The sequence below is a fragment of the Tiliqua scincoides genome, chromosome 7 (genome assembly GCF_035046505.1).
Source record: "Tiliqua scincoides isolate rTilSci1 chromosome 7, rTilSci1.hap2, whole genome shotgun sequence".
In the NCBI taxonomy this organism is placed as follows: domain Eukaryota; kingdom Metazoa; phylum Chordata; class Lepidosauria; order Squamata; family Scincidae; genus Tiliqua; species Tiliqua scincoides.
The window spans coordinates 8,980,679-8,995,220 of NC_089827.1; the positions used below are offsets into that span (position 1 = coordinate 8,980,679).

Genomic DNA, 14,542 nt, shown 5'->3' on the forward strand with positions numbered 1-14,542 from the left:
GCTTTTCTCCCATGGACTGACACGTAGTCCTTTGTTTTTCCTGAGACTTTTTCTGCAATCCTTTTTCTTTATAGGTTGGGTCTCAGGTTGGATCTATTGCTTCCTCTCAGTTGCTAAGGGTTCAGCTCAAAGGCCAAACCATAGATAACTGGGTTAAATCAGCCATTTTCAACAACTGTGCCATGGCACACTGGGTGCCGCGGATGGTCTTCAGATGTGCCGCGGGAGTTTGGAGGAGGATCATTTGTTAGCAGAGTCACTGTGGGATGCGAGCTCCTGCCAGCAGCACGGTGTGCCTTGTCAATTGTCAGAAACCTTGACAATTTTAGCACTTTGTCAGTGTGCCCTGAGATGAAAAAGATTGAAAATCGCTGGGTTAAATTAAGGCTGGAGCTACAATTTTTTTCTCACCTTAGGAAAATGTACTTGCAATCCTGGCCCATGTGCCACCTGGGCACAGGCATGGCATCCCAGGGCACTCGCCCTCCCCCCCAATCCCCCAGGAACACCACTGACAAAAGGCTTCGGCAGGTTATTCTGGGTTGTTCTGACTTTGACCAAAGTTTAAAGCATGCAAAGATGGCCACCCCATCACCATGAGTGTTGGATGCCAATTCAACAACAACAACAACAACAGTATTTATATACCGCTTTTCAACAAAAAGTTCACAAGCGGTTCACAATTCATACCAAGAGATTCTTTGTTGTGGCCACCCACTATTCCTGTCCCAATGACTAATCCCCTCTGAGCACTTGAAAATGGTTGTTGGTTTCTCCAAGTGCTCACAAGGAAAGCCCCCCCAAAAGCAAGTGGACACAAAAACAAGTCAAGGTGAACTCACCCATCACTAATATAGACACCGAGTCACAACTGATGCATTTAGGACTAGGTTTATATCACAGGAGCTTGCTACGTCATGGTATGGATATTCACATTCACCGTCTAAGCATGGATGCGCCACTCAGTTTGGGCCTCAAGAAAGCATCCTTAAGCAGAGGCAGCAAATTGTGCTCGACATTGACAGTAACTTCTTTTAAATGTGATTATTTATGCCCTTGATTATTAAACTGCGTGTCCCCAGCTCTAAAGTTGAATTATTGCATCGTTGTTCTGTGTTTCTTCAGCATATTACATTAATTTTTCAAATATACTAGAATTTAGTGTGTTGGGTTGCAAGAGTTCTTACTCATTTTCCAAGTTAAGAAAGATGCTTTTAATTAAGGCATAGCTGGTGAGCAAAGTTAGATTTACCATTGTAAGGGCTGATTTAGAACAGGGGTGTCAAACTTGTTTCAGATCAAGGGTCGAATGGCATTCATGATGCCTACCCAGGGACGAAAGTGACATCATTAAGCAGGCAGTGACATCACGAAACAGATTGTGATCAGAAATAGGCGTTTTATTCTCACACATGAGCTGAAAATGACAAGGGAAAATACACAAATCTTGGTCCTATGTTCAAGATGGAGAGCCCAGAAATCATATGGGTTACCTTCCAGCAGAGATACCTCAGTGCAGCTCAGCAGCTGAGAAAGAGCCAAGGGTATGATCAAGTGCTTCCCTATGCTGCTCCCAGCCCCTGGGGCTTACATTTGACACCCCTGATTTAGAAGGTACCTGGGAAGGCACAGTTGGGCAACATTTTTTTTCATATTCAGTATTTGTTACTTGGATAACAGGCAGAGGTGGTAGGGCAAGCTAAGGATGGAACAGAACTAGTTAGCTAAAAAAAGGTCTACTGTAGCAACAACCTATAATGCAAACTTGATGGGCAGTCCAAACTGGGACATCATCAGTGGCCCACACACTGCCCTGGTAATGGCCATCTCAAATACTCCATAAGTCACTGTCCTATCCAATTTCCCTATCCTGCTGACTACACCAATTTGTCTTGCAATCCTGCTGACTACGCCAATTTATCCTATCCCAATTTTCCCTATCCTGCCGACTACGCCAATTTGTCCCATCCAAATATTCCAACTCCCTTCTAATGCCCACTTTTTGGCTAATTAACACGTCCTTATCTCTAGAAACAACAACTGTGGGGTGCAAAGGAATGAACACAGAGCTCCTTATCTATAGTAATTAACCAACTTTTTTGCTACAAACACAGACACTCCCTGCAAGCCCTCTTGTCCAGAGGCTTTCCCTCCCCAAAACTCCCCAAAACTTAACTCAGTGGGTAAAGGTCCAAAGCCTCCAGTCCAAGTCCAATCCAATCTCCAAAGCACAGTCCAGTCTTCTGAAGCAGAGTCCCTCCTCTCCAGCAGTGTCCTCTCCAGCAGAGTGTCTCCTCCAGCAGAGTCCTGGCAGTCCTCTCTTCTGTGTCCTCCAGCAGAGTCCTGGCAGTCCCCTTCTCCTGTAGGTCTGGGTCAGGTAGCTCTTGGTCACGTTCCCTCTGGGTCAGGTAGCTCTGCTCCTTCTGAAACTGCCTTTTATCCTTGTATGTCCCATTAAGTCCAAGTTAGGCTCAGGTGAGCCATCTCTTCAGTCCATGTCCATTCAAAGTCCCATCAAGGTCAAATGAAGCTCAGGTGTCCATCAGAGTCTCCATCGGCCTTAATTGATTACAGCTGTGGGGTCAGCCTTGCCTTTCTCAGAGCTGTCAATCAGCTGCAAAACATGGAATTGCTGTCAGCACCACTTCATCCACCTGATGATCTTCTGATCTTCCATTACAGTCACATTCCAGTGGCCAGGCAGGGAGAGGCCCTGGTGGGGAGGCCAGTGCTGGTCACCACTGTGCAAAGCGGTAGGAAGGTGTTTTGGGACAGGGGGGAGGGCAGAAGAAGGTGGGGGAGAGAAACTGGATGAGGAAGAGTGGGTTGGAGGGCAGTTTAGAAGCAGGAGGAGGGAGGGATGGCAGAAGAGGTTCCTGATGAATTCTATCTCCCTCCCAAATCTCAGAGCCCTCCACAGGCCTCCTCAATTCTGTGCCAGCTAAATAGCTGGTGCATCTCCAAGTAGACCAATTGGGACTGCCAGGGCTCTAGGTGTTCCCATGTTCCCTTACCCCAAGGAGACCTCTGGTTGCTTCTCTGGCCCTGCAGCTTGCACCTACGGCCGTTTCAGCACCGCTGTATTCCCCGGTGCATAAGATTGGGCCATGAATTTGGGTAATCAAGTACAAACTGGAATTCAACTCTGTGGTTCGGGACAGAAGTGCAGGGCCAATCCTGATAAATACAGTGATCTCAGAGTAGTCAAAAGATGACAGCCCATCTTCTAGATGTGCTGTTTACTGCTCAGATCATGGGGGGGAGGCAAATTGTCCCTTTCTTTCATGATATCCCCCTTAACTACTATTTGGAAGGCTATAAATTAGAGGAAGATATACATGCGACTTGTAAATTTCATTGATGGTCCTCTTCGCTCCTATATGTTGAGTTTGGGTGCTACAGAAGCATGGATCTAGCAGAACAGGGCTGTCTTTTGCTTTCAAATGCTATAAGTTCTTCTGGAGCTAACAGGACTGACAGCAACATAGGAAGCTTGTCCATTTTCTTAGCAGAGTTACTCTGCCTGTCAATCATTTAAAAGCTTAGAAGCTGCCTTCCTTTAGCACTTCTTAGAGATACCATCTAACTTTGCCTAAAGCAAAATTCAAGGCAAATGTGGATGTTCCTCATCAGGCAACACATCTAAGCTTTTTTTTTTTCAGGGACGCTAAAAGAGTTTTGATAAGACTGGCAACATTTCTCAGACAGGTTTCACACACTCCTAGAAGCACTGTCAGTTCATATATAGATATAGGGATGCCTGAGGGTTGCAATTTCGTGTGTGTGTGTTCAGACGTAGGGAGATGTGGTTTCTTTATGGTCTAGAGCAGTGATTGTCAATCTTTTTCATCTCATGGCACACTGACAAGGTACTAAAATTGTCAAGGTACATCATCGGTTTTTTGACAATTGAGAAGGCATGCTGTGCTGCTGGGGGGGTATCATATCCCCCAATGGCCCTACTAATAAAGGACCCTCCCCAAACTTTTATGGCACACCAGCAGACCATTCATGGCACACTAGTGTGCCATGGCACAGTGGTTGAAAATGGCTGATCTAGGGCACAATGCCCATTTTGAAATTCCCCATGTCTTATAGAAACTCATTTGATTTCCCTTGAACATTCTCAGATGCTTTCCTTTAAGAGGGAGTTAGGAATCTCAAAACTGCAATGCAATTTTGGCAATGCAGACTTTGCCAAGAAAAATAATGAAACTGTCTCATCTGATATCCAAATGCAGTAAAATCATGCATATAGATTACGATAGATTTGCCAGACACAATAGATTTGCAAAATTAATCCATTGGTCATTATGCAAGAAAAGTATAATATACCAGCAAAGAAAAAATGCTGGAAGATGTTAGAGAATGAACAGATCAAGATCCTGTGGGACTTTAGAACTGAATCGGAGCAACACCTTGAACATAATGCACCCAACAATGCAATAATATAAAATAGAAATGTCTGGATAATTGATATGGCAATTCTGAGAGATGCCAGGGTTGACAAAAAAGAACCAGGGAAAAAATGACAAAATACCAAGACCTGGCCATTGAAATCAGATGATAAAGGACAACGCGCATGAAAGTGGTCCTCATTGTCATCAAGGCACTTGGAACAATTCCGGGGGGGGGGGGAAGTGAATTATTTTAAATTGACTTGTGAATTATTTGAAACAACTGCAGCTTACTGAAATAACGCCATCAGATCTGCAAAAAAATGGCACTTGTAGGAATACTGAATATACTGCACCTGAACCTAGTTGATATGTAGATCTCACAGGTCCTAGAACCCTGAGAGGGCACATCACAACCCCTGAACTGCTGCGGTTTCTGTTTCTTGCTGACTCATCATGGATGAGCATGGATGAGCAATGGATGAGCAGAAATGGCAACCGGGGCAGGGGAAGCTGCCCTCTCTTGGCACAGCAACTGGGCTCTGAAGCAGACTGGGAGTGGTTCTCTCTGAAGCAGAAGAGAGTGGTTCATCAGTAGACAGGGTGACCTACAGAACCATCTTGCCAGTGTTCCTTGCCAAGGTGGAGCTGGCCCCATCCAGTGCCATGATGACAATTGTTTTGCCATTGGCAAAGTTCTGGAACCCACCACAGAATGTCCACCTTTCACTCCATGACGTTTGAGAGAGATCAAAACCAGCAATACATTCCAAACTCAACTTGGCCACCGGTCAGGAAAAAGAAAATGGTTTTCTGAATCCATCTTGGGAAATACCTGATAGAGTTCACCCCCCCCTCCCCTTGGTATATTTTCTGCTGTGTGCACCAGACATCCAAAAAGAGGATTTGCAGCTGCGATTCACTTATGCACAGCTAAGCTTTGAAGTAAGCTAAAGCTAAGCTTTGGAAGAGCTAGTGTCTAATGGCTAAAAACCGTCAATCATTCTGCCCAATGCATGTAGAATTCTTTCTGCTTTTCCTTTTTTTTCCCCCTTTGGCTTCTTTAAGATGTACAAATGACATGTAACAGGTTCTTTCCCCCATGTCTATAGGGCAATCCAGTCCTAAGCTTCCCAGTACCCACCAGATCAGTGGCACCAAAGCAGCTATGGCTGTATCCAGTGGGCTTCAGGAAGGTGCCGGGAGTCTCCTCGGGGAAAGGGGACGATGGAGCTTCTCAAGTCCGTACTGGTTATTTTGCTGGTGCAGAACTGTCAGCCTTTTCAGCCCGGCACGCAATTCAGGATACGATGGAGTAGAGCTCTGCTGGTGCCACCCCCTTGCTGCCCCATTTCCTCCTGCCAGCCCACCCTTGTTCTTCCCCTCCCCTACCCCCAGAGACTGTACAGCTGCCTGGCGGTTTCACTTACCCCGTGCCAGCACTCCCTATTCATTGGGTAACATAAATGTGCTTTACGACACGTTTATGGTATTAAGCCCCAGTGTTAGGGCTCAGCGCTGGCACTGGGAGCGTTCAGGATTGGGTCTTAAGTCCCTTATTACCATTTCTTCCAGATTGTGGGATTGTGGCTTATGTGCACATTTTTTTCATTCCCATTTATCTCCTGTATATTTGTTGAGTCTGTGTACAGAGAGATCTACAGAGAGAGATATATATATATACAGAGATACATATATACATGTTTCTATATATACAGAGAGAGAGAGAGAGAGAGAGAGAGAGAGAGAGAGAGAGAGAGAGAGAGAGAGAGAGACTTAGGAGCTTTGGGGCCCAACTGGAAACATTTTTTGCAGGGAAGGGCAGATCCACAGTCAAGATTTTTGAGATATAAATGAAAGTTATTATAGACTTTATATCTCAGTGGTAAATGGACAGCAATCAAAATGCGCACTTGACAAGTGCAAGTGAGTTAATGGACCAAGCGGATCGAAGTGCATTTTAATACAAAATAGCTTCCACGTAAGCCTGCAGGTATTATTATTATTATTATTAACAGTATTTATATACCGCTTTTCAACTAAACGTTCACAAAGCAGTTTACAGAGAAAAATCAAATAACTAAATGGCTCCCTGTCCCAAGGGCTCACAATCTAAAAAAATGCAAATGAATACCAGCAGACAGCCACTAGAACAGACAGTGCTGGGGTGAGGTGGGCCAGTTACTCTCCCCCTGCTATAAAAAGGAGCACCCACTTGAAAAAGTACCTCTTACCCAATTAGCAGGGGTATATTAGCAGGTAAACAAACAAAATTTATAGATTTCCTTTTGAAAAAGTAAATAGTTACAAAACCACTTGTTTTAGTGACTGTGACTTGATTTGGTAAAAATATTAATTTTATTTTTTGTTTAGAAAAAAATTCAAACTGTATGTTGCAAGGTGTTGTTGTTGTAGAGTAGGTTACCTCAGAATGGGGCTCCCAGGGCTCAGCTGGGAGCAATTGGTCCAACTGGCTTAAAGCTAGCCCTGTATGGGGGTGTGTGTGTATGCACCCACATTTCTACAGAGGTGCATTAATTCTTAACACCCTTAAGACCTCAGCTCCCCTCTCTCTCTCTCTCTCCCCATCCTTTTTTGTTGTTGCTGTTGCTGTACTTAGGTATTAGTCACACATGGATTCTGTTTTCTCTTCCCGCATGAAGTAGGAATTACCACTTGCCAAAGCTCCATATCAGCCACAGAACCGTCATAAAGATTCCTGGCGCTGCTTGTTGTCTGCGACTTTATAATGGCAATGGGTGCCTTGCGACGAAGAATACCTCTAGCATTAAGTACATTGGGTTTGCCTTGTAATCACTGTTTCCCCAGCATGCTCGGATTCCTCGCTATTTGGATGGATGGCTAGATCTTATTTGGGAAGAAAACCAGGAAGTACCTTGTGGGAGGCGGCTGTTACTGGCAACCTGCCACATTCTTAAGCATGGCCGAATCACTGTGAGATTGACTTGATGTACCCGTAGATGTGCAGCGCAAGATCTAAAAACCAAACCGAAACCCTCAAGATGAATACTTATGGACACAGTTCCAAAAAACAAAAACAAAATACACACACTCTCAGAACCACCCCTGTTGCTTTGGGCTGCTATTTCCCAATAGTTTTCAGTGCGCAAAGGAGTTAAGGCTCCAAGATCCAACTCTCAGACAATGACTGGAGACCCTCCTGCACTCTAATTCACAAACTGAGCTGTACTTAGTGGGTCTAAATATGAGGAAAAGTTGCTTATACTTTGTTGGTTCTCTTTATATATTCTCGTGATATGCAAATTTGCTACATGCGAATTTGCTTATCTGCGGGGGGGGGGCAGAATTGCCACCTATCTACCTACCTTATCTGAGACTCTGTTCTTGTTATCCACTAATATTGTGGTGGTACTGCATCAAACGGGCAATGGTATTGGCCCGGAGAGAATTGTCGGACACATTACCATCCACTTCCAGGCTTGCCCCATCATCTTGGACACCATCTCGGGGACTTCAGCTGAACCTTCACAACCCTGGAGATGATGAGAGGCTGATGATGAGAGGGGTTTCGATGGCTAGCTGAGTGCTGCTCCGGGGCTAGGGCAAGCCAAGGTAAGGAGCCAAGAGACAGGTGGAGGAGAAGGACCTCCCCACTGCTGATATCGGAGGCCTTGTTGTGGGCCAGCAAACTTCAGTGAGTTGAGGGATTGCCAGCATGGAGAAATTGCCACCATCACCAACACCATCACCACAGCTTTCAACACATGAAAGCATGGATGAAGAAGCATCTGATGCGGGGAGGGGGGTGTAAATGAGCCCTCACTATCATCCAGCCCCAGAGACTTCAAATTAAGATTCAGGGTCATAAAGTTCATAGAGTGTACAGTGAAAAGAGTCCCCTGGAACTTAACCCCATTTTCCCCATAGGCTCAATGATTCAGTATCTGCTAATTCAGCATCTAATAGGTTTTCCAAGAACCTAACGTTAGCAGATAATGAGACTGTAACTGCAATGAAAGATGATTGAAATTATTACATGGATAAGGGGTTAGGCAAGTTCAGCTTCAAGACTGACAAAGGAAACCAATCCTGTTAAAAAAAAATGTTGCTATAATGATACCGGTTGTGTTGGATATCATTGCACTGACAACCTTTGTGCTGTACTTTTTTGTTGTGTGGACTCAACATGGTTTGTCTGGTGAGACCTGAGACACCCCTGGCCCAAGTGTAACCCGAACCATAAACTCACTAGGTGAGAAATTACCAGAGAAAATCAATACGCAGCCCACATCAGTGTAAGAGCAATTTATTCTTTTAGAATTATATTTTAAAGCACTTTTACCCTGCTGTTCAACTGAGACAACTTCTAGAATAGTTTAAAAGCTAATAATATGGAAAGCAAAAAACAATGGGTTCTCCTCTCCCTGCATTAATTCATTTTCTGGTCCTGGTCACAGGGATTTGGAATTTGAATGCAATGCCACCTGCAGGACTTTAGAGGGCAGTGTGAGGTCCAGTCACCTGAGACCATTCTGACTTCTTGTAGGAGATGTGGTCCTTAACCCATTTCTGCCCAGCCCACAGGTGTACACATTTAATCCCTGTTGCTTATGTACAGTGTTGGGTAGAAATGGCTTAACACTATTCTTCTTATTATTATTATTAACAGTATTTATATACCGCTTTTCAACTAAAAGTTCACGAAGCGGTTTACAGAGAAAAATCAAATAGCTAAATGGCTCCCTGTCCCAAAAGGGCTCACAGTCTAAAAAGATGCCACACCAGCAGACAGCCACTAGAACAGACAGTGCTGGGGTGAGGTGGGCCAGTTACTCTCCCCCTGCTAAAAAAGGAGCACCCACTTGAAAAAGTGCCTCTTATCCAATTAGCAGGGGAGGAAGGGGTTATTCCTTCTTCCCATCCCATTCTCTCCTCTCTCCAGAACATCGCAGGAAAAGGACATGCCCTGCCAGGGAGGTCCATCCACTCTAGACTTACACACAAAGGGAACAGCTATAGAGTTCCCTGTTCTAATGTATTAGGGCCTTTGATTTTATTCAGAAGATGCATGTAATCAACTATGGACTGCAAGAGTTTCTTTTGAAACTTCTAACCAAGCCTTCACTCCTGGGTATGTTTTATTGTTAGCAACTAGTCTGGGTGGGATATTGTCTGGTCAGGAGGGCAGGAGGTCTGGTCTAGAGGGTAGAGCCTCCATTTGCCTGAAGATAACATCCACAAGGTTGCCAGTTCGAGGCCACCGGCACCGTGCGACCTTGAAGCAGCTGGCAAGCTGCAGCTGAGCTGTTCCATCTGCTCTGAGCATGGGAGGATGGAGGCCAGGATGGAGGCCAGATCAGAATGAAACATCTGAATTGTTTTGGCTCTTGAAAAATAGAGCCTTCTTTCAATTGTAAAAATCCCTCCGGGGATTTAAATAAGCCTGCCTATGTAAACTGCCTTGAATAAAGTCTTGAATAAAGACCAAGAAAGGCAGTATATAAATACCATTACTATTACTATTATTACTATTATTATTATTATTATTATTATTATTATTATTATTATTATTTAAATGTAATAATATATAATAATAATAATATACAGTATTTATATTTTTTATACATTATATTTTTATATTTTTTATATTATATTTATTATACATTGCATAAATGTAAACAATGTGCAGATTGCCTTTGAAAAGTAAATAATACAAAACCATTTGTTTTAGTGACTGAAACGTTTTAGTAAAGGTATGAATTGTAATTTTTTTGTTGAGAAAAATGTCCACTGCAATGTTTTGTTGTGTATTGAATAAAGTCTTGAATAAAGACCAGGAAAGGTGGTATATAAATACCTGTATTATTATTATTATTATTATTATTATTATTATTATTATTATTATTATTATTATTATTATATTGTACCATAGGAAGGGGGTTATTCTGCTTCCACCAATCATAGAGATCCTCTATGATGGAGAGGAGGGGTCCAGTTCCAACAGAAGAATCATCACCAAATAGGCAGAGGTGACCATGGTAACACATCAGCACATTGGCTGCTTCTCCTTCTCCTCCTTGTATTTTTATATTTTAGAATATTTTTCTAATCAGATGCAGGCTGTTTGTGTTTCTTATCAGCACATTGTCATAACAACCATGTATCAGAAGGAACGTATTCCTTCATTACAGCTCTGAATAATAAGTTCAATATTCCGTCTCAATATCAACATATCCCTCTCAATAGATCTCGTCTGAGCTCAGAAGCTAAGCAGGGTCAGGCCTGGTTAGTACTTGGATGGGAGACCGTCTGGGAATATCGGATACCATAGTCTTTCGAGACTGAAGGTTGCCAACCATCCCTTTCAAGATCTCTCAATAGAGGAGCACCCTCAGTAGATCCAAAGATTCCAAGTTACGTTCAAGCATTTTGAAAATGTGAAAAGTGGCTATGGACACAGGGGGAAAGACCATGTGCCACCCAGCCCCACTCCCATGCTGATGCACAGAACAAGCCTCTGAATGTCTACTCAGAAGTAAGCCCCATAAATTCAATGGGACTTACTCCCAGGAAAGTGTGTATAGGATTGCAGTCGCAGTCCTGCTCCCCAACTCTCTGTGGATACGGTGTTTGACTGTAGACGTGTGGGCTGGGGTGGAAGAAGAGGCAGCGATGCCCCATGGATGTGCTTTGAAAAGTGCCACCACTGCCAGAGCCGTGGCTATGATTATGCAGACGCAATCCATGCGCTCCAGCTACTCAGAGTGTATGGGCTGAAAGTTTTTGTGCACTCACAGCTTTGGGGGTGTTGCACTGTGCAGAGGGGGGTGAAACCACTGGGAACGGCACTGACTGTAGAGGCAAAAGTGGTACTTAGGGAGAGTTCCTCTTTGTAATTGCTTGGCAACCTTCAGTCTCGAAAGACTATGGTATAAGCCTACAGCACCCGGTATTCCCAGGCGGTCTCCCATCCAAGTACTAACCAGGCCTAACCCTGCTTAGCTTCCGAGATCATGGTATAAGCCTACAGCACCTGGTATTCCCAGGCGGTCTCCCATCCAAGTACTAACCAGGCCTGACCCTGCTTAGCTTCCGAGATCATGGTATAAGCCTACAGCACCTGGTATTCCCAGGCGGTCTCCCATCCAAGTACTAACCAGGCCTGACCCTGCTTAGCTTCCGAGAACATGGTATCAGCCTACAGCACCCGGTATTCCCAGGCGGTCTCCCATCCAAGTACTAACCAGGCCTGACCCTGCTTAGCTTCCGAGAACATGGTATCAGCCTACAGCACCCGGTATTCCCAGGCGGTCTCCCATCCAAGTACTAACCAGGCCTGACCCTGCTTAGCTTCTGAGATCAGATGAGATCGGGCATGTGTAGGGTTAGTGTACTCCAGAAGTCTCTAAAGTGGAGACCGCTGCACACCTGCCAAGGTTTCCCTGGCGTGGATGGCACTTACCGTTCTGTGGGGAAGCCTTGACAAAGTGCCTCAGTTCACCTCCATCCCTCCTCGTGTCCAGCTGCTTCTGGCCTCCATCGTCCCAGCAGGCTTTGCTCCTGGATTTCTGGCAGAAGCAGCTGGACGCAAGGAAGAACGGGGACGAATGGAGGCACTCGTCAAGGCTCCCCCACAGAATGGTAAGCGCCGGTCACAAGGGGGAGGGCTTTTGAAGGACACCAGAACTGGCCTGTGGGCTGGTGTCTGGAGGTACCTGGTGCACCCTAAGCACTTGGTGGCTCCCTTCCCAGATCTCCTCCCAGAGTCAGCATTTGCATCTGCAGACAAAGGCCGTACCTGGGGACCACAGGGACTGGGGCTACAGAGTGCATCAGTATGAGATAGTGGGGCTTACTGGTGTTCCTCCTGTAACTGTGGATGCTGTCCATGCTTTCTTCCCGTCTGAACACAGCATAGGACTTGCAGATGAATAGGAGACTGCCAGCAGCCCAACAGAAAGTCGTCTTAATGCATAGACCTCTTTCTGTGTGCTGCATCGCATAAAGTATGTTGTGGCTCCTTTTTTGCCGTCCTTTTTTTTTCAATCAGAAAGGAGTGACTCCTATTGCTGAAGAACAACCCTGTCTTTAATTAAAGAGAGGTATTGATTGGCTGTGAAGTGAGTCCCCCAGTGAGAGTTATGATTATCATCCTTAAAGATCAAGAAAGAGAAAGAACAATCAATGCGTTACCCAAGGAGTGTACAATGTTTCTGAAGACACCTTGTTGGGTGATATAGTGATTCATTTGCTGGTGGGGCTGGATATACACACTGAGTGTGTGTATGTATGGATTAACAGGATAGGAAACCACAGCACCGCCATTTTACTCCAGACACACAGTGGACTTGGGAACATGACGCAGCTCTTAAGTCTCACTATTTTGAGTTTAAGGGACAAGATTGTTCCCTGATGCAGACAAACATTTTGAATGAAAGCCCTTCTTTTTCAGCCTTCCCTATTTCCCTTCTTCGGTTTTATCTTCTCCTCTCCCTCTGCTATTTTGCTCCCCTAGACCCTCCAGTTTAGATGCTCTTTGTGACATTAGGAATCACAACCCAATGGCAGCCAGAGACCCTTTCTGCTTGCTCCACCCCCTGTGACATCGGGAAGTTCAGCCAATCATTGCTAGAAGCGTCATCACCCTAACTGCACACGAACTCCCTTGACCTATTTTGGTTCTAGCTGCAGACACTACCCAATGGAAAGAGAACACAATTCCATTTGGGCATCTCCATCCTGCTGAATTCCAGTTTTCTCACTCCTAATCAGCCACACACTATAAACCAAATACATTCCAGAACCTTCTTTCCCACAAGCAGTGGCGTCACTGAGGGTGTGTGGGGAGTGCGGGCTGCACCGGGTGACGCACACCGGGTGGGGTGACATCACTACCAGCCAAAATTGTATAAATCTTAGTATTTTCAAATAATACAATCATGTTATATATCATTTGATGTGAAAGTTCATGCGGAATGCAATGAAACAAACTGTGTTGAAATATCTTTATTCTATCAAAAGTTCTATCAAAAGTTATAGCCAAAAAAACAGCAGGGTGGGGCTATGATGCATCAACACGCCCACTGCCCAGGGAGTTGCCCCACCCACTGCATGGGAGGAGGTCCACCCTGGGGGTGATGCGCTGGTCTCCCGCACCGGGTGCCACAAACCCTAGTGACACCACTGCCCACAAGCAACTACTAAGGAGTCGTTTGGCTTTCTCTTTTACAGATCCACCATTAGTCAGGTTTCTTTTTAAAAAAAAAAAAATCTAGTCCTATAAACCATGCTCAGAGTTATTGCTTTAATCTTCTGTGCTGGGCTCCAGAACTAGCAATTGGGAGAAAAGGACCAGGTTTTCAAGCGACATTTGTGCACACGCTATTTCACCTTGCCAGTTTCCAGGTACTGATGTCACTTATCACCGCACAGAATATCAGAAGTTGAGGTTGGGAAAGCTTTGGGGTGATTGAGGAAGCGAATGAGGTATGGTGAATACGATACACACCATTCTGGAGGCTAATGATAGGGGAGATGAGAAGGGGCGGAAGGGACGATCTTCAAAAGGCGGGTTCTGTAAATTACAACAGCAGAGATTGCAATGTCTTCTATTAAAAATATGGTCATGAGCCATCATTAATATGGTGGGGATTTTTGCTTCGCTCAGTTGAAACAAGAAAGAACTACATAGATCAGTGTGTGTGTGAATTATGCTATAGCACCCCAAATGCTTAAGTATGACATATTCTTCAGGCTTTCTTCCTGAGTGGGGCTGCAATCCTATCCACCCTTTCCTAGCAGTAAGCTCCGTTGACTCTAATAGGACTTACTTCTGAGAAGACAGGCATAGGATTGGACTCTGAGTTGTGTCGGGTGTTTTGCATGGCGCAAAAGCTGGACAGGACAAAAATGAAGTGTTCATCTGAAACTTTCATAAATACATAGGAGGGCCAAAGAGGGCTCATCCAGTCCAGCTTCCTGTATCTCACAATGGCCCACCAGATGCCTCAGGGAGCACACAAGAACAACAAGAGACCTGCATCCTTTTGTCCAATCCCCTTTTAAAGGTCTCCAGGCCAGATACCATCACCATATCCTGTGGTGGGGAGTTCCACAGACTAATTACATGCTGGGTAAAGAAATACTTTCTTTCACGAAGATAC

At 44.8% G+C, this 14,542-nt stretch overlaps 1 pseudogene; it reads right to left on the reverse strand.

Annotated features, from left to right (window-relative positions):
* Positions 1-11,661: 11,661 nt before the first annotated feature.
* Positions 11,662-11,780, reverse strand: LOC136658099 (5S ribosomal RNA; annotated as a pseudogene).
* Positions 11,781-14,542: the final 2,762 nt, after the last annotated feature.